This window comes from Tympanuchus pallidicinctus, unplaced genomic scaffold, assembly GCF_026119805.1.
Source record: "Tympanuchus pallidicinctus isolate F22 unplaced genomic scaffold, pur_lepc_1.0 scaffold14, whole genome shotgun sequence".
Classification (NCBI taxonomy): Eukaryota; Metazoa; Chordata; class Aves; order Galliformes; family Phasianidae; genus Tympanuchus; species Tympanuchus pallidicinctus.
In genome coordinates, this window is record NW_026294659.1 from 7,825,228 (window position 1) to 7,844,291 (window position 19,064).

General features: G+C 38.0%; 1 long non-coding RNA gene across 1 annotated transcript; it reads right to left on the reverse strand.

Annotated features, from left to right (window-relative positions):
* Window positions 1-1,650: 1,650 nt before the first annotated feature.
* On the reverse strand, window positions 1,651-18,271 carry LOC128076529 (uncharacterized). The gene is made up of 3 exons (XR_008204424.1): window positions 18,195-18,271; window positions 2,168-2,253; window positions 1,651-2,073 (listed from the first exon to the last, which is right to left on the reverse strand). It is a non-coding gene; the product is annotated as an uncharacterized LOC128076529 (long non-coding RNA).
* Between the last annotated feature and the right edge of the window lie 793 nt (window positions 18,272-19,064).

Here is a 19,064-nt window from a genome sequence, read left to right on the forward strand (position 1 = left end):
GGTTGTACACTCTATGTACATTAACAAATATTTATCCAACAGGCAACTCTTGCTAAAATGGAGAGATTTTGAAGGGTGAAAAGGAAGGGTTACCCATAATCCAGAGTAACCTCTCCCAGTACTGCCAGCATTTCATCCTGCTCTCAAGTGAAGATTTGCTTGGTCATAGGCTTTCAACAGCAGTCCAAATTGTTGTTATTGTTATTGCTTTTAAGGTAAACAACTCTCTTAGTGCCTGGACTGACACTATGTTTAGGTGAGGATGAAAGAATAGGTCTTGTCTCATCTTATACTCCCCCTCAAGAGCATTCCGTGCTTCATTACCAGCTACTTTGCAAGGCTCCTTCTGGCAACAGGAGCTCCCGTCAGGGAGTCCAAAACTTACTGCCTGGTTCCACAGGCACAATTTTCCTGGCACTGCTTCTTCATAAATTGTCCAACTAGGAATGCACTTATGGAGGAACAAGCAGCACAATTTGCAGAATTAAGCTAGTTTTCTTTTCTTGGTTAAATGTCTCCAAATTGAATGATGTCTTAACCTTAGAATAGAGTGTGATTTAGGTGATACAGTCTTACCATTTTAGCTATAAATTGATTCAGGAAAGCTATGTGTATATGTATATATATATATATACATATATATACACACATATATACAAACATGTACATCAGCTGCTGTTAAACACTGATGCAAACTAAGAACATATAAATCAGATAAAAGATACCGAGTTTCCAAATGAACGTTTATATGTAGTTTTAGCAAGTACAAAAACCAAATTATTTAAACTGGTAGAACTCTTATTTACAGAAAGCACTTACACATGTAAAGAAGATACATGAAGTCTGTTGTCAACATAACAGTTATGATATTTAAAATACTGATCAAAGTTTTACACAGAATCATTTTTGTTCAGATTTTATTCTGTCACCAGAACATCGCCTGCTAAGTAACAAGGAAGACAAAGACTGAAAAAAGAACTAATAGAAAATAAGCAGGGTGATTCCACCTTTCCTAAAGTATGCTGGCAGCTGTCTTCATTGGAAATTATTGTCAATATGCATTTCAAGGTATGAAACACAAAATACTACAGAGCCTTCAAATAACTTCAGGAAGCCTTCCCTTAAATAGCACAAAAAACATAAAGCAATTTTCATAAAGCCCAATTATAACATAGAATAATAAAATCATACAACACCCTGAATTGGCAGAGACCCACAAATACCACTGAGTCCCGCTCTGGGCTCCACACAGCACCACCAACAGATCAAACCCTGTTTCTCTGTGTTGCCCAAACGCTCCCTGAGCTCCGGCACTGTGTTCCCTGCCCACAGCCCTGTGCAGCCCATCCCATGCCCTCCGCCCTGTGGTGCAGAGCCTTTCCCAGACCCCCAGCTGCCCTCCCCTGACACAGCTCCATGCCGTTTCCTCTTACATTATGTCACTCAAGCCTGCACGTGGTGCTCAAGCTGGGGCTGCAAAGCACAGGGCAGAATGGGACAATCCCTTCCTTCACCCAGCCGGCAATGCTGGGCACGATGAGCATGAGTGGCCATCCGTAGAGAATTGATTTCTAAGTAGAGGCTAATTGAAAATGTCGAGCTGGGTCACCAGTTTGGCATTGATTTTTTTTTTTTTTTTTTTTTAAAAAAAAAGCAAAGAAACTAAAGAAGTTTATTTTCCATGTGCATTTTGCTGGCTAAACTTTATAAGAGGGTTATTTACCTTTAAAAACTACTATATCTTACATCTACAAAGATCCAGCCTCAACAAATACTTGCATACATATTTAATATAACGTGAAGACAATTGGGCTGTTTGTATGCCTACTGCTGAGTGTGTATCTTAGCATTTCCAGCATGTAAGCATTCATCAGTGGAAAATAATTTCTTATGAATTTTACAGATCTTCTTTCATTATTGTTTGGGAAAGGTGTTATGTTGCTCATCTGAGGATACTCTTCTAATTGTGGTTCCACCATAGCAGCAAATAGAAGCACTAGCAAGGCATGAATTTAGATAACAAGAAAGCTAAATAATCCTGTATAGTTTCAGTAGCTTATTATCCAGTTGCATCTGCAAGAAAAAAAAAAAAGGAAAAATCACTGTTTATTCTGTCACATCCTAATGCAAGCTTTATAATCCTCATAAGGTTTGAAGACATGCTAACCATTTGAATTTCCAGTTTAATAGTACGAGCCACGGTAGTCAAATTTCTCTTCTACTTCCTTCAGTATTCTGGGGAGAAGACAGAAACTGAGAGAATATTTTTGCGCAGGTTAATCATATGAGAACTTTGAGGCAGGCTGACTATTAGCTGACTGCTAACTATACAAATGAAGAAGAATTTGGCCCTAGGATATTTGCAAGTTTTTCATTTTTTAAAATAAACTTTAAAGTTTAACATTAAGTTTAGCATTAGCTAAAGTTTTGCAGTTTTGCCTTTTTTTTGCCTGAAGTTCCAATTGTCAAAGACTCATTACCATTTTGGATTAACTTAAAATGTTGACAGCAGAACAGCATTTGTGTTCTAGAAGAAAATGGAAGTGCTTGCAATATTCTGAGAAGTTCTTCGCTGCTTTTGAAAACACTACATGATCTTACATAGAACAAAACTGGAGTTAATGAGGTGTCTTCCAAAACAGATCATTACCTAGCCATTACAGCTGTCTAAGAGCAATGCATTTCTTCACTGTTCCAAGAAGAAAATTGAATAAAAATGAAGACATTTAAAATCCAGCACTGTCTAGAACATATTAAATTACATAGAGTCAGGAGTGCTCCCACACTTTTCAGAATGTTATTATCTCAAAATAATTTAAGGAAAAATTTTTATACAAACTCAGTGCAATAATTCAAAAGTTTGTGTTCATTAATTTTCAAATCTAGAACAAATTGAGGTGTGCAGACTGTTGTGTTTTTGTTTTTGTTTTTTTCCAGCTTCATGATATCAAGATGATAATTTGAGTAACTTTTCAGATGCTACAAAACCCAAGATTTCTGCTGAGATTCACCCAAATCTCCTTAAGGAGATTTCATCATTGGCCTTGTAGTTACACAAAATAAATAGCTCTTCAATTAGCATTCATTTTAAATTCCTCTTTTTCAGGTTACTATGAAAAACGGTAATACTCACTCTAAAAGGTCATCTCCTTTGCTGCACTCTAACATTTAAAACAAAATATGAAATTTTGACGCAAGTGAAGTCAATGGAAAACCACTGATTTTAAATCACAGGGTTTGGTGTTTTTTTTTGTTTGTTTGTTTGCTTCTAAATGAGTAAGGAAATATATGTATAGTTTTATTTATTATTAACCCACACTTCTGTTATCTTAATCCTTAAAATCCACTTTGGCTTGATCCTGTACACAATATTTCAAAATTTTACTTTGTACTATTACTACCATAATTTTTATTGCCTCATGATTTTTGTTCCTTCCATTTATTTTTGAACCCATGACCATAAAATACTATCTTTCATCTCTTCTATACATCTAGAAAAAAAATGTAACAGTGGAATGATAAAAGCTATTTTTATAAAGCCTAGCTTCTTTTCTCAATATATAATTTAGAAAATCTTGCATGAGAAGTGTGTTCTCAATTTATGCAAAACTGTTCTGCCAATTGTTTTCTGCAGAGTTTTCTTTTTTATTTTATTTGATGCATGGTACAAAGGTGATACAAACCTCGTAATTTATCAGAGTTATTTAGTCTTAAATAAATGAAAGAAAGAGTGTGAGGAGGAGTAAAATTATGGCACACTGTTTTCCCTGTGGTCGGCATTTACCCATATTCACCCCTGAGCTAAAAGTAAATCCTTTTACTGTTCTGTAAATTAAATAGGAAAAATTATTCATTTGCACTAGCAAGTATCAGGAGCTTTTCTTGAGCTTTCTGAATTATTTTCAAGGAAAAACCTTGTGTCCACTTGACATGGAATGTAACACATTTCTGTGCATACATCCTTCCAAGGGCTACTACAAAAACTCTTTGTCATTCTTAAAAGTCCACATATTAAAAGTGTGAGTATGACTGAGAGAATTGAAAGTGCTGTGTAATCTCTATCCGTATAAATATTTATATATTCATATACACTTCTAATTAAGAAAGTGGAAGAATTCTTGTACTAAAGTGGGTTTTACATGAAGGCTGGCAGATATGATTCCACGGTTCTATGATATTTTCCAGTCACTGCTGATTGTCTGCCAGAAAATAGAAAAAGGAGACAGGGAAAATTGCTAGTGGAGAGGAGAATGAGAAATTATAACAATAATATGTATTTTTTAGATCCAGGTGATGTTCAGCACAATTGAATGTCTTTTTTTGAGGGGGGAAGGGGTGGGTAGAATTAATGGGTGCTAGTTATAGAGCAGTAAGAAAAAGCACAGGTCACATAATTTTAATTTCAATGCATCAGCTTCTGCTGTGAAAAAAGCATTTGATGTTGCTGTATCAATGTGTTTAAACTTGAGAACTGCTCAACTTTCTTATACTTCTTTTGTTGTCAAGGTTAGACTCGGCTGTTTTGCCTTCATTGCACTAGCTATTTCTACATTAAAATTATAAAAGAACAAGCTGAATTCATAATTTTCTGTGCAAAACAGTACTTTGAGGATTGAGAAGGACCCAGTTATGCTGAAGAGGTAACAATGCCATGAATGAAAAACCAAAACATTTTTCTTAAGAGGGAGTGTGTGGGTGGAAATTCCTAGTACTACCTACTTTCCTAATAGAGAAAGGAATACCTTTCCTTTAGAGAAAGGAAAGCAAGTTTTTTTAATGAACTGCCTATATATCACGACTGATTTAAATAATGACAACTATGTGTTTATGCTATATTATCATATTTTGCAGATGTTCAAAGCTATGAGTAAGCCTTTGAGTGCTAAAAAATGGGAATGATTATGAGGACCGAAGAACTTTTATATGTCTCTCCCCTCAGTGCTATCCATGGATATTCTTTGAACAAGTTTTAGCAAGAGCTTCAAAACTGAATCCCTATGGTTTATTCTTTTTTTTCCAGGAGACAAGTGGCAGATTTTCACAGTGAAGCCAGAGCAAATAACAAAGGCTTCTCTTACATTTGTAAACACATTTAATTTAATTTTATTTTTTTTTTAACATTTTAAAGAAAGAAAGAAGCAAGAAAAGGACTTTATGGAACCAGCCAATACATATAAAGTAGGTGAGCTCTCCTAATTATAATTGATACAGTACATGCATATATTTTCAAGTTGACCTTTATGTAACTCTATATGCTGTTCAATATTGCAGTCGTATATATATTGTAATCTTGACTATCAGAATTCTCATATATCGATTCTTCAGCTTCTGTTAATAAAAGATGGGCAGGCAGTTTTAGGGAACTATGTAAGCTTCAGTTGGGCAGGATACCTCTTCTGTCAGACATATGCACAGACATAAGAAGAATTTCCCTCAGCTCTTGGTCCAGGCTACAAAGAGGAATCTGTTTTTCCCTTTATGTTCTCAGGTATCCCAAAAGAAAAAGAAATAACACTGCTGAAGAGCCTGTGTTTGATATGCAGCATTACGTGTTAACATACAGTATATATATATATATATGACAGCGGAAAAGGGGAAGTTTCACTTGAAGTATGCATAAAAATTTTACATATTATGAAACTGTATGTAAATAAGAGTGCACATTTCATGCTGATATACTGCAGGTAAACACTTTTATTAAGATTTACCTACAAGCTATTGCGTCAGTTAAATTGAATCAACATATTGGAAATGAAATTTGGAAAGTCTTCCCATGCAAAGGCGATTTGAGAAATTTCACCACACATTTTGTACAGTTAAATAATCGGCACCTTTTAGGCCAAACAAACAAGTTAACATACTCTTTCTTAGCTCTGCCATTTTAAAGGCACTTCAAAAATGCGGACAAGCCTTTCTGCAACCCAAGAGTATGCAAGTTACCATGTGATCAGTCAGAGAGGCATGGTAATATTGCTAAGATCTGGAAGGAGCTATATGAATAACAAGGTAGACAAGCTATATGCAGATCAGAGAGACATCTGCATAAGTACTGAGGGAACTGGATAGACTGAAGCTGCGGGAGTTACTTCATTTTGTGAAGTGTCTATTGCTGCTGGAGCCAGCAGGGATCCCCACAGTGGTGCAAAAATAGTGCGGGATGAACATGCAGGAGAAGAGGCCGACAGCAGGAATAACCACAATTAGGTTCAGCCTGCAATTAGACTGGTTTAGCACAAAATGAAACTGCAGAACTATACGACTCTCATTACAGCACTGTCTCAAACCTTCAAGTGCTCGAAGCATAAATGTTCTTGGAGCTCCCATGAAGTAGGGAGAACTTATTTCTGCTTCATCAGAGAAAAACTGTAACACAGAGCAGTACCTTCTCCTCAGTGTCAGCAAAGCTTATAGGAGCCCACTAAAATACAGCCTAGCCAAGTATCTGCAAGCACTACTATTGCTAATGTGGCCTTTACTGATACAGGTCATATTATCTCCTCAAACAAAATAATACCTACCAGCCGAATTTACTGTTTCTGGCCTAGATTAAGACTTCTGCTAACATTAAAAACATACTTGAAGAAATGTATAAATTCTAACCAATGTTAAGGTGTGGTTTCATAGCCACCTGGTGCTCATTTAAGGATCTGCCTCACCTGTGTATCGCACTCCCACCCTTCCCCTTATGCTCTGTGTACATATTCCCAATGACATCCCTTGTGTCTCACCAAGTAATTTCAGACCAGACTGTAAGTGAAACAATTTCATAGAATTAGTCATCCTTGGGGTCATCTTTCCCCTAGACTGCTTCATGCCAGAAAGAAGACAGCAATAGGGGAGAGTATCCAAGGAGGCTGGGAGAGTGGATTGTGTTTTTCAGAAGCAGTACAAGTTTAAGTAATCATAAAACCATCACATAACAGCACTGTTATTTTAGCAGTACAAAGTGTTTGGATCAAGCAACCCTTATTCTTCTGAATATAGCAATTGACAAGTATAATCGATACACTTTGACTTCTCCTCCAGAGAAATAAAATATCTTGTGCAAGGTCCCACAGGATGCGTGTGGAAGAGCTGCATGCGGAGCAGAAATCTTGTGAGTTTAATTGTTGTGATATATATCCTGCAGAAAGCTTACACTTCTTCTGTTATAAAATGTTTATCACCCCGTATTTCAGTATCTGAGGACTTTTTTGTCATCTTTTTAGAATGTTCATCTCCGAGCAAAGATATTTGTAATAAATACTACAGATGGGGAAATCCAGTGGTGCATCAGAGAGCTTACTGAAAGTGCTCTGGTGATAATTTGGGGATTTATTGGTACTCTCTTCTAATTTTGATGCAGAACAATTTTAATTATTTTTTAAATTTATTGTTAGAAAGTTGAATGGCAAACGAGAAGCTCATTCAGCTACTGCGTGGTGTGGGATGCATTCCTCTCACATGATAATGAATCACTTGGGGGAAGAACAGCTGCATATGACTCTCATAGCATAATAAACCGAAGGTTCATAAATTCCAGGTGCAACAATTTACGGTGTTAATATGCAGTAGAACAGAGAATTGATTTTGATTTACAGGATTTTCTGACTAGCCTAGAAAAAGAGTAAGTGGCAACATAAGTAAGCATAAGTAAGTGGCAAGAATTTCAAGTTTATTTTTGAAACCAGCTGACCAAGGAAGTCCAGATTGCTGTGTAAATTACATGACTTCCCAGACAGAAAAGAAGTGCTGTGTGTGTAATCACTTACTTTACTAAAAATGCACCATGGCCTTTCTTTTAATCTCATGCTCAATGAGTATGGAGCTAAAATGTTTTCCATCTGCTCTTATTTTCTTCAGATAATGTCACTGAAGTTTCACAGATGGAGGTGCAGACATCAGGAAAAACCTACTTGAGCAAAATGAGAAAACCAACCATTCACAAACAAGTTGGAGAAGGAAACAGTGATACAACGACCATGAATTTTACAGCTCTTTTTTTTTTTTCAGCTATAGCAGTCACTCTATATTATGTTTGTTTTTTATCAATACATTCTACAGAGTGATTTTTTTCTCCCTAGATATTGCATTCCTTTCATAGTAATTTCTAATACTAGGAATCCATAGTAAATATTCTTCACTGGATAGAAGACAGTTGACTGCTTGTGAGAAGACCAATAGTATCCATGTGCTCATGTGAAGAATTTACTTTCAGTATTCATACCACAGGAAATACTGAAGGAAGTAAAAATTGAACTACTGCTGGCAGTAATTGCCAGAACTTCAGTTCAGGCAACCAGTTTCCAAGTGTCTCAGGATGAACCAACTATAGATTTTAAAATAAAACGTTTAAAAAATGCTGAGAGATTATTAGTTGAATAATCAGATGTTCACCTCCAGGCTTTCTACAATGGCAATATTTTTTTTTATTCTGTCATAATTCTTCTAACCCTACATAGACATTCCCTTCTGCTACGTCTTGACATCTGGAAGAAGACATTGTGCAGACATAAACCAGCACATTTAGCTGATAGGGGTTGAAGTGTGGATTTGAATAATCTCAGAAATAGCTCCTTCCAAGTGCCCTAGCACCAGGGTTTGGGGCAAAGAGAGCAGACTGGCAACACTTCCTTTTCTGATGTGTGCTGTAAAAGGAGAAACTTTTTTAGAACTCCAAAAGTTCAGCGGAACTGGTTCTTGTTTCTGCTGCTATTCTTGGCTCTTATTGATGCAGAAAAGAGCCTTGGATATGTTTCAGACTCAGACCTAAGACTTCAGTTTTTCAGAACAAAAATAGATAAGGTATTTTAATACTCCACTGTGTAATTCTGTGTCATAAATGCTTCTGCTGGAAGCTTATGGCTCTGGAAAAATTGAGAAGCAATCTACTCTGTACGAGGTGGCCACAACTTTACGACTTCCAAATGATAACACCACCTGCTAATTTGAATAGATGGCTGTGAATGTGATGGATCATATGCAGTACCAGATGGCATTTTGTACTAGACGGCACCTAGATAATACAGAAGGTAGGGGAAACAGCTTGATGTGCTGGCAGCTGCAGAGGAGAGGGAACAGCACTGGTTGTGAAGCTGCAGGTTGCTGTCCTCACTGGATCATCCTGAAAAGCTGGAAAAGGCTGGTGTAGCCAATATCATCTTTCTCACTCCAAAAACCTTTTTCCTCTTTATTTATTTATTTATTTTCCCCTCTCTTGTCAGGCAGGGCGAAAGCTCTGATTGGTCCTGTCTCTGACTCCACACTGAATCCCAGAATGCGAAGAGCACCATCTGCCAGACTTGTCACCAGGGCACCTCACTCATCTACAGTGGGCAGCAGGGGCTCTGAGGCTCTTGCATGGGGCCATCCTGTTTTAGGTCTCTCCTCAGACAGGGTCCCCAGATCCCAGGCTTTTGAGGAGGGAGCTGGGCTACATTGAGCAGCCAGGTCTGATTTATAAGGGGCCTGCAGGGAGGGCTGAAGACCAAACCAGGGACTTGTATATTCAGAGAGCACCTTTTCAAAACTAAAAAAAGAAACAAACAAAAGAAAACCCCAACAACAAACCAAGAAAACAAAAAAATTGTGTAGTAACAGTTTTTTGGCCTGACTATTGTCTCTTTTCCCTGCTTCCATTGTTGATAAAGTTCCCCAAGGTACCGTTCAACAAATGCAAACGAGCACTGTGCAGCTGTGCTCTTCTGTCCCTCCATGCTTCTTATGCTTGCTTTGGTGTGACTGATTGGTAAAGAAGTTGGGTAAACAAGCTACACGCCAGCTGAAATTTCCCTTTCATCACAGATATTCCCAGCTGGACAGATGCTGCCAGAAGCTGACTATTTTATGCTGCCTAGGCAAAGTAATGGAACTGATTCAGTGGAAGGGATATTGGCCTACATATTTGCTATTTAAATAGCTTTCAAATTTAAAGGGATGAATGAATAAAAAGTAAGAAATGTAAAATAATTTCATGTTACTAGGAGACCTCAGTGTGTGGAAGAGATAGTGAGGATATAGTTTATTCAATTGACAAAAAATTTCAAAGACTGCATGAATAGCAAAACATAGTGTCTGCAATTCCCAGACTTCACTCTAGGACATTATTTTGATAAATGACAATGCTCTTTAGATAAAATATTGACTATTTTAAGTTCAATATATAGTCACTACAGAAGTTGTTACTGGTAGAAAATTAAGTTCTTAGTTATTTTTGATGAAAATAGATATAGAACAAGACTGGACATAATGGTTTATTGGAACATCTGATATTCAGACTATTAGAGTGAAGATATATTTATGGTTATCTTTTTAGATATATTTCAAGTTCCATTTCTAAATTCTTTAAGAAACAAACAAACAAACATGTTGGATTGGCTAGACTGATTAAAACTGTCAAATTCCATAGCTATCCCATTTTTTCCCCCTATTTTATTACAAATTCACACAACTAATTGTTCAGCAAGCATGCGATAACTGAGATTCACCTGAAAAGGACAACCTTCTAAAGCATAAAATACCACCATTCTCGGTATCTCTTGAATTTATTACTACTTCTTCAGTCACTGTGCTGGTAATTTGTGTCCACCCTTCACAGTTTTGTTTTTTTTTTTTTTTTTTGCAAATGCATCAATGCAAAACATGCGAACTAGCATGTCTTTAATTTAGTAATCATTTATTGTAAAGCAACCTGAGCACTATGAAAATTTCCAGCACTTAGAATTCAACCAAAAAGGGGCTGCACGAGATTTTACAAAATAAAAAAAGGAAAGTCATGCCTGAGTTCAAGAGCATTTAGAAAAAAAAAAAAAAAATAGTTGAAAAGGAAAAAATGGAATTATAACCTAAATAGATTAAGAATTAAATATTGATTCAAACTTCTGATTTATAACATTTTCCTCTAAAAGGCTACTTATAAGGGAAGGGGTACTACAAGGAAGAGAGATGTGAGACTCACATGTGGCAGAAAAGGGTTAGTACTGGGATATTAAAATTGTGTAATTAAAAAGGAATCTCCAGTACATATATTTTTTTGCAGGGGTTGGCATCTTCAATTACTAGTAGACTCCATTTTTGGCAGTTCTCTGTAATAAAGATTATTGACTGCTAAATAAAAAGTAAGAGAAAATATTAATATGATGATAACATTGCCATAGATAGCTCATGTGCAGAAAACCCTTAGCATAGTTTTTGCGACAAAATATCGTGGGTTATCTCACTACTTTCTGCTGGAGGTGACCTCCCAGCTGAAGGGCCACGACGCTGCGTCACCTGGCTGCCAGCTGGCAGAACATTGAACAAATCGCCTCTGCTCCTCCAAGTCTCTCTAGGAGGTCTTCCCACCAAGGCCAATCCCAGGGACACTGGCCTGCACATACTGCCCTCTGGCAGTGAGGAAGAAAAGTGCACAAGGCAGATACTTGAAATCAGCCCCAGCCCCTCAAGGTAACAGGGAAGTCAGACCTGGAGTTAATGTCATCACACCTCATGTCTCCACTCTGCTTCCAGTTTGAATCACAAGCAACATCGATTGCTTTCACAGATAATTAAATTAAATTAAAACAAAACAAAACAAACAAAAAAAAAAAAAAAAAAAAAAAAAACAGAAAGAAAAAAGAAAAAAAAAAAAAAAAAAAAAGGAGTTCTGTACCACCAGATAAAAGCAGGAAGGAAGGAAAAAAGTTTCATACTTCTCATGGTTCACTTTGCTTAGTCATTAATTCATTGCTTAGCTCAGTTTTTATAGAAGCATGGAGTCACCAAGGTTGGAAAAAACCTCTAAGATCATCTAGTCCAACTGCCACCTACCACCAGTGTTTCCCCTCTAAACCATGTCTCTTGGTATAGCATCTAAAGATTTCTTGAACACCTTCAGGGACAGTGACTCAACCACCTCCCTGGGCAACCTGTTTCAGAGACGGAACACTCTTTCTGAGAAGATGTTCTTCCTAACATCCAGCCTGAACTTCTCCTGGCACAACTTGAGGCCATCCCCCCCTATTCCTACAGGGAGAAAAGGCTGACACCTACCTCACCACAATCTCCACGTAGTTGTAGAGAGCAACAACCTCTCTCGTAAACCTCCTCTTCTCTAGACTAAACAAGCCCAGTGCCCTCAGCTTCTCCCTGTAAGACTTTTGCTCCAGACCTCTCACCAGCTTCACTGTCCTCCTCTGGACACACTCCAGGGTCTTGATGTCTTTCTTGTAGTGAGGGCCTCAAAACGAAGAACAGTACTCAAGGTGCAGCCTCACCAGCACTGAGTAGAGAGGGACAGTCACTTCCCTGCTGCTTTTGGCAACACTATTTCTTATACAAGTCAAGATTTGCTGTCTAGGCTACCCAGGCACAGTGCTGGTTCATGTTTAATCAAGCATCAACCAGCGCTCCCAGGCCCATTCCTTCCATATAGTCTTCCAGCCACTCTGCCCCAAGCCTTTGGTGTTGCCTGGGGTTGTTGTGGCCAAAGAGCAGGTCCTGGCACTTTGTCTTGATCTTCATCCCATTGGTCTCAGCCTAACTATCCATCCTGTCCAGATCTGTTTGTAGAGCCTTTCTATCCCCAGGCAGATAAACACTTCCCTCTAATGTGGTGTTGCATGCAAACTTACTGAGGGTGCTCTTAATCCCATTGTCCAGGTCATCAATAAAGATATTATACAGGACAGGCCCCAGTTCTGCCCCCTGATTTAACTCCATTCACCACCACTTTCTGGGCCTGGACATCCACCCACTTCTTTATCCAGCAAAGATACTCCTGCCCAAGCTATGGGCTGACAGCTTCCCCAGAAGAATACTGTCAAAGGCTTTGATGAAGTTTAGGTAGACTGTATCAATAACCTTTCCCTCATCCACCAAGCAGGTCACTCAATCATAGAAAGACATCGGGTTGGTCAACCAGGACCTACCTATCACGAACCCATGCTGGCTAGGCCTGATCTCCCACTTATCCTGCAAATGCTATGTGATCTCACTCAATATGATCTGTTACATAACCTATCCTGGCACTGAGGTTAGGCTGACAGGTCTGTAGTTCCCTGAATCCTCCTTATAACCCTTCTTGTAGATCAGTGTGACTGGAGGCACTCACGCTGGCAAGCCTCCAATCCAAGTATTTTGGATTCTTCCCTTCGCTCTTTCACATCTCAAGTTCAGTTTAGTTCAGTTTACTTCTTATCTCATTGCCTGTTTAGTAAACATGTCTTTGTAGACCTTCCACTGCACTTGGAGGCATAAGAAGTTGTTCACAGAATCATGGCATATCCTGAAAAAGAAGGAATCCAAAGGATCACTGAGTCCAACTCCTGGCTTCACACAGGACCACCCAAAAAATCAGTATTTCATATCAAGCAGTATTTCTGAGATCATTGTCCAAACATTTCTTGAACTCTGGCAGCTTCGTTCCATGACCACTGCTCTGGGGAGTTTATTCCAGTACCAGATTGTGCTTTCAGTGAGGAACCTTTTCCTAAGATCGTTGCTATTAAGAATGACTACCTCCAGTAGTCAAGACAACTGTCCTGAAAAGGTGTGCATGTTTATCCTTTAATGTACTGAATTAAAGTAGGAGTTTCAACACTGAGAAAACACAGGCTGCTCCAGGTGCCACTACTAGGCAAAGGGAGTCAAGTTGGTATCCAACCAGCAGGGCAGTATTGGGGCAGATTTTATATTGCCACCATGTGGCAAGATGGAATGGTTGTGCCCTGCTTCAGTGAACCATGCTGGTGTACAGTTCTAGCCCACAAAACAGAATACAGATTAATTCTTCAAACAAACAGTCACAGTGTAAATCAATGCCTATATTATTTCAGTTCTTTTCACATTCTGGAGGCTCCGAAGTAAGGGCCTTCAGCTACAATTATGCTTTATAGATCTGTAGAGCAGATGCTTTTCAAGAAATTTAAGGGTTAAACCATCTTGCCTCTGCATTATTGAAGCATAAAGAGCATTACCCAAATGCGTGGAGGTCTGAAATATGTACTGTGAATAAAACAATTCAGTCACAACATTACCCATCTTAAAAATTCTCTGCCTCTTCCAAATCATAGCAGGATCCAAAAAGAAACAAGTTTCAGACTCTGTAAAATACGGTTCATGATCTGCTTCATGACATATAAAAGTAAAAAAAAAAAAAAAAAACAAAAAAACAGTTTATGCTGTAAGTCAACATCTAGAAAGAATAATGAACCTACAGCAAGACGTGCAGCCCTCAGAAATAGTGCAGTTCTTAGTTGTCAAAAAAACTGGCAGGGTGTCATCTCATTTTTCCATTCTGGTAGAAGCGGACAGACGATTAAAATTAACAGAAGAAAAATCTTTAGAACAGATGTGACTCAGGGCTCAAACCAGAGACAGATCAGTTATCTTGTGACATGCTGGAAAGGCTGGTAAAAAGAGGTATGTTAAACCACCATCTAGTGTATGAACTTGTAAAAAACTGACATTCTCCAGAACTATCTGCCTCAGCCCAGTATCCTCCTCAGAACATCATTTATGCTGTGCTTATCTTTGTTAGGCTTGTGGAATCCAATAAATATCTCAAAAGAAAATTTATAGGGCATCAAAGTAATAAATATCCTTCAACACCAGTTGTACATACATACCTTTCTTCCCAGCTAAACTCTTCTCAGTTAGACAAATGGCTTGTAAGCACTGATGTCCTATTTACTGTTGAAGTCAGTTCAAGCGCAAAGCTGAATTTTAGGATTAAACCTGTCCATTACAGAGGTTGCTGTAGCAACAGCTACGTTTTAAAACTGAAATGTTAGTTTTACAATGGTCGTTTTCATTTTCTGATCATATCCAGTAACCATTTCATTGGGTTGAATGTTTGGGATATGCCCAGAGGTGATTTAATTTCAGTAATTTACATAGCAGCTTATCTACTGGCCCTACTTTCTGTTTTTTATTGAAAACAATGCATTATAGCCCTAACTTGTGCATGTCAACCTCATTTGTGTGATATATTTTGATTAAACATTTTATTTAGAATCAAAGAATTTAAACTTAGCTTGCTTTATAGATCTCAAGCATAAAACCAAGTATGAAGAAGAAACAGAGAGTTCTAAGTCCATTTTTCTTCTGACTGAAGAGCCCTGGCCAGTTCAGATGCCTCCTAGAAAAACAAGTAGCTTCACTACTGATCACATTTCAGACTTTGCCATTTAGCTCTGCATCACATTTCAGTACTTTTGTTGCATAAAAACGTCTTTGTGTTATTAACGCACCATTAACAGCTCTCTCTTCTCTCTCACACCAATGAAACACAAAGGTTCCAGATGCTGTATCAACAAGTTTGTCTATGCTGTCTAACTGAGAAGTGTAACACTCAGGAGTTACACTTACTGGCATTTAAAACTTGCAAAACCACAATGATGCAAACGGCAGCAACTCTCCCAGACATTCCCAGTCAAGGTCAGCATGGGCAGTCCCCATTGTGCCAGTCGGATTTGGTATGAAGCAGTCTTGAATATATTTAGCTGCTTCCATTCTCTCTCTCCCCCTTCATTTCCCCTCTTTCTCCTACAGACATGCTCCAAAATCCATGGCTGGCCAGCTGTTGGAAAGACACAGCCAACACAGTCAGGTAGGCTCCTGCCATGGCGGCCTTCTCCACCACAGGCCATGAAGCTATTGGCAGCACTCACAGGGCTGACAAGCTGTTGCAAAGGTCTGTCACCCATCTAACACCAGTGAAGCGGTACTACCAGCATCCCAAATCCCACTGTAAGATGCTGAGATGCCTGTGCTTGTGAGCCTGCTGCCAACATTTGTGTTGCTACCACCTGGGAAGAGGGAAGGGCAGAAGCGTTTCTCGCTGCATTCCTTGGAGCAACATCAACCTCATTATTTTTCAATGAGAGGAACATCAAGAAGAATGATGCCACCCAACCTAATTATTTTATCAATCTTTGAATTGGATTGTTAATTATATTCTTCTTAAGTGCTTTTCATTTCAGATTGAATGTTATTTTTAAAATACATTCTGCTGATAATATTTTACATTATGCTTCTTCAAGATGACTAGTTACAGCAGATCTATTAATAACTTCTTAATGAAGTGAGAGTTTCTTAATATGTCTTAGTCTGAGCTGTGCTAAAATTTCAGTGTGAGAGTAATTAATGTAGGAGCTTCAGATATGGTTTTTCATTTAAATAAAATTGAGTGATCTGAGATTCGTGCATCTGCACAGATTTCTACTTTAAAAGGAATTTTACAATATCAGATATAACAATAGTAGGTTTCTTGCCTATTGTTTATATACCTTGAAGAAACAGAAGCTGTCCATTAAAAGGATGTATTCTTATTTCTTTTTGTCAGGAACATGTTCACAGTGTTCTCACTCTTCCGTTTCTTTCCCCTGAACAATGCTCTAGACATTGCTGATACGCAGCTACGGCATTCACAGGCATATTAAAGTTATTTACAAAATTGTTGGAGGCAGTTACAGTCTGGAGTACATGTCCCAGAATATATTGCCTTTAGAAACACAAGTTACAAAGTCATTTCCTCTAGTTTAATCAGAGCCCTGAGATGTTTCGAATGGCATTGTATAAACAAAGCAAAATATTAAACAACATCCTCCTTGTTTCCCTCAGCAAATGAATAACCCTGTGTTTCCCAAGGGAGAAAAGCTCCATAAGACCTGAAAGAAAATGAAGTTAAAGGATTACAGTATGACCTTGGAAGAAAAACTGCAACCAGGGTATTGCCACATTTCATTTCATCTTCAATTAAAAAAATCTTGAAAACTGGTGCTTTCTGGTTCACAGAGGAGTGCTTGATATTTAAAAATAAATCTGCATCCCATTTTGATCTGTTCAATGGAAATATTATCATCACAGTCTATTAATTTAGATATCTGATCTGTATTGTGAGAGGAAAAACCACTTTACTTCTTCCTTGAAAGATGGTTTTATCAGATGATAGAAAAAAAATGTCAAGGGAAGAAAAGAAAGCTCTACAGATAAATTGAAAGAGCCTTCCAAGAAAGCTCATGTGTAAAAATAGTTTCTGGAAACAGCAAACCCCACAGGTTTCAGCTCGTTTCACTAGATTCAGCCTAATGCACACTCTCACATCAATGCAAACAAAAAAAAGGAAAAAAAAATAAATGAATAAAACTCTTTAGCTCAGGTGTGTGATCCATCAGTTCATTCTTTATGAAATCAGCATATTTTCAAAGGCATTTTTCTCATTAAGAAAATCCTGAGTGGGTTGCTTCATATTCTTAAGAATATTCTTCATGTCATAAATGGAAGGGAAAGAATCACATGGTGCAGCATAGTTTTTGTTTTTTGAGAAAGAGAAAATCTGGCAGAACAGTACAGGAAAAATTGTAAGTAAAATTTTCCTTTTCTAAAATTAATTACTTATAGTGGCTCTAAATGAACTTACAATGGACTGGGGGGGAGGGGGACGGGAGGAAGGGGGAATTGGCAGAATAGAAACATAAAATTCCTGCTGCGGTTAAAATTCCCTGCATTTCTTCTTCAAGGTAGAGATAAATTTATTCTTTGTATATTAAAAGAAGATAAAATATACTGTTGTAGAAAGATAAACAAGTCAGAGTTAATAATTAAAAGCTTTGGCTTCAAGACTACTGATCTGTCAGCTTCTGTTCTTGTCAAAAGTCAGAGGTGAAGTTGCAGTACACACAAAAGATAAACAAGCTAAGTTGCAAGACCACAGCTTTCTGATCACGCAAATTTTCACCCACAGTTAGTTTTGAATTAATGGCAATTATCATTCTTGTTTATGTCCTTGAAGTTGAGCTGTGCATTTACTGATATATCCTACCTAAGGATGTCTAAGTGCAGTGCAAATATATATATATATATATAAATATATATACACACTGTCTTATCAAAAGATGTTTTCTATGTAGGGGAACAGTAGATCATCAGGCTTTGCAGTCCTTCTTGAAAACGCTATTTAAGATAGGACCAGTAATTTTTTCCCTTTAGGAAAAGCTGCCAAGTCCCTAATCCCAGGTGATCTATGAAGAATGGTAATCCTAGGATCACAGAATAACAGAATGGCTTGGGTTGGAAGGAACCTCAAGCATCATGAAGTTCCAGCCCCCTTGTCATAGGCAGGGCCAACAACTTCCAGATCTGGTACTAGACAAGGCTGTCCAGGGCCCTATCCAACCTGGTCTTGAATGATCTGTACTATGTCACATGCACAACTCAGTAGGATTTCTACTTACTGCCTTTGCTATAGCCAGCTGGAAGTGCCTAGATGAGATCTTCCCTAATGATTCCTGTGTGGCTTTATGACCACTTGAAAGAGAAAAAGCAGTCATGTGAACTAAATCTACTACCACTTTTTCAAACTGAACAGCCCTTGGCAGCTTCCTCCGTACATGAGTATGCACTCAACAAACAGTAATCTGTTTTGCAGATTCCTGATTCAAGAGCTCAAGCGTGCTTAAAAAGTTAAGTAAATGTTCACTCCTCTACATTAAAAAAAAGCTATTCTACATAGAAAAGCTCATCTCCTCCACGCATGTGTCTATTCACTATCTGTACAGGTACCAGTGAGTCATACAGCAATTCTCTAAATTATGCAGAGTACCTTACAAAATTTTTTAGTCCAATTGCAGGTGAAATGTTTTCCTTCCTGCCTCAGATAGCAAGTAACTTACTGTAACACATCTGCGCACACACAAGGCCTTTTCTGTACACTGTACGCAAATCTTTCTGAAGCCTCTTGCCCAGCGACTGTTACACATTAATGCTGTAGAGTGACTTCGTTTGCATTCAAAACAGATAGCAGAGAGCATCACTAAGCAGCACTTAGAAAGATAAACTTTTTTTTTCTAGATTTCAAGGAAAAAAAAATTTACTGTGTGCACATGAAAGATTTCTGTGCACTTACAGCTGTTTTCTGGGCCTGGAGCAGAAACTTGGACAGATGTAAGCAGGGCTATTACTCTTGTCATTAAAGAGCTGTCTTAGCATTTATATAGTGATGGGTGACTCACAGCACTTAGATGTCATAGGTAGGTTACAGCAGATGAAATGTAGTTCTCTATAGTGGCCTTTTAGGACATCAAGTATATGACTGAAATAATTGA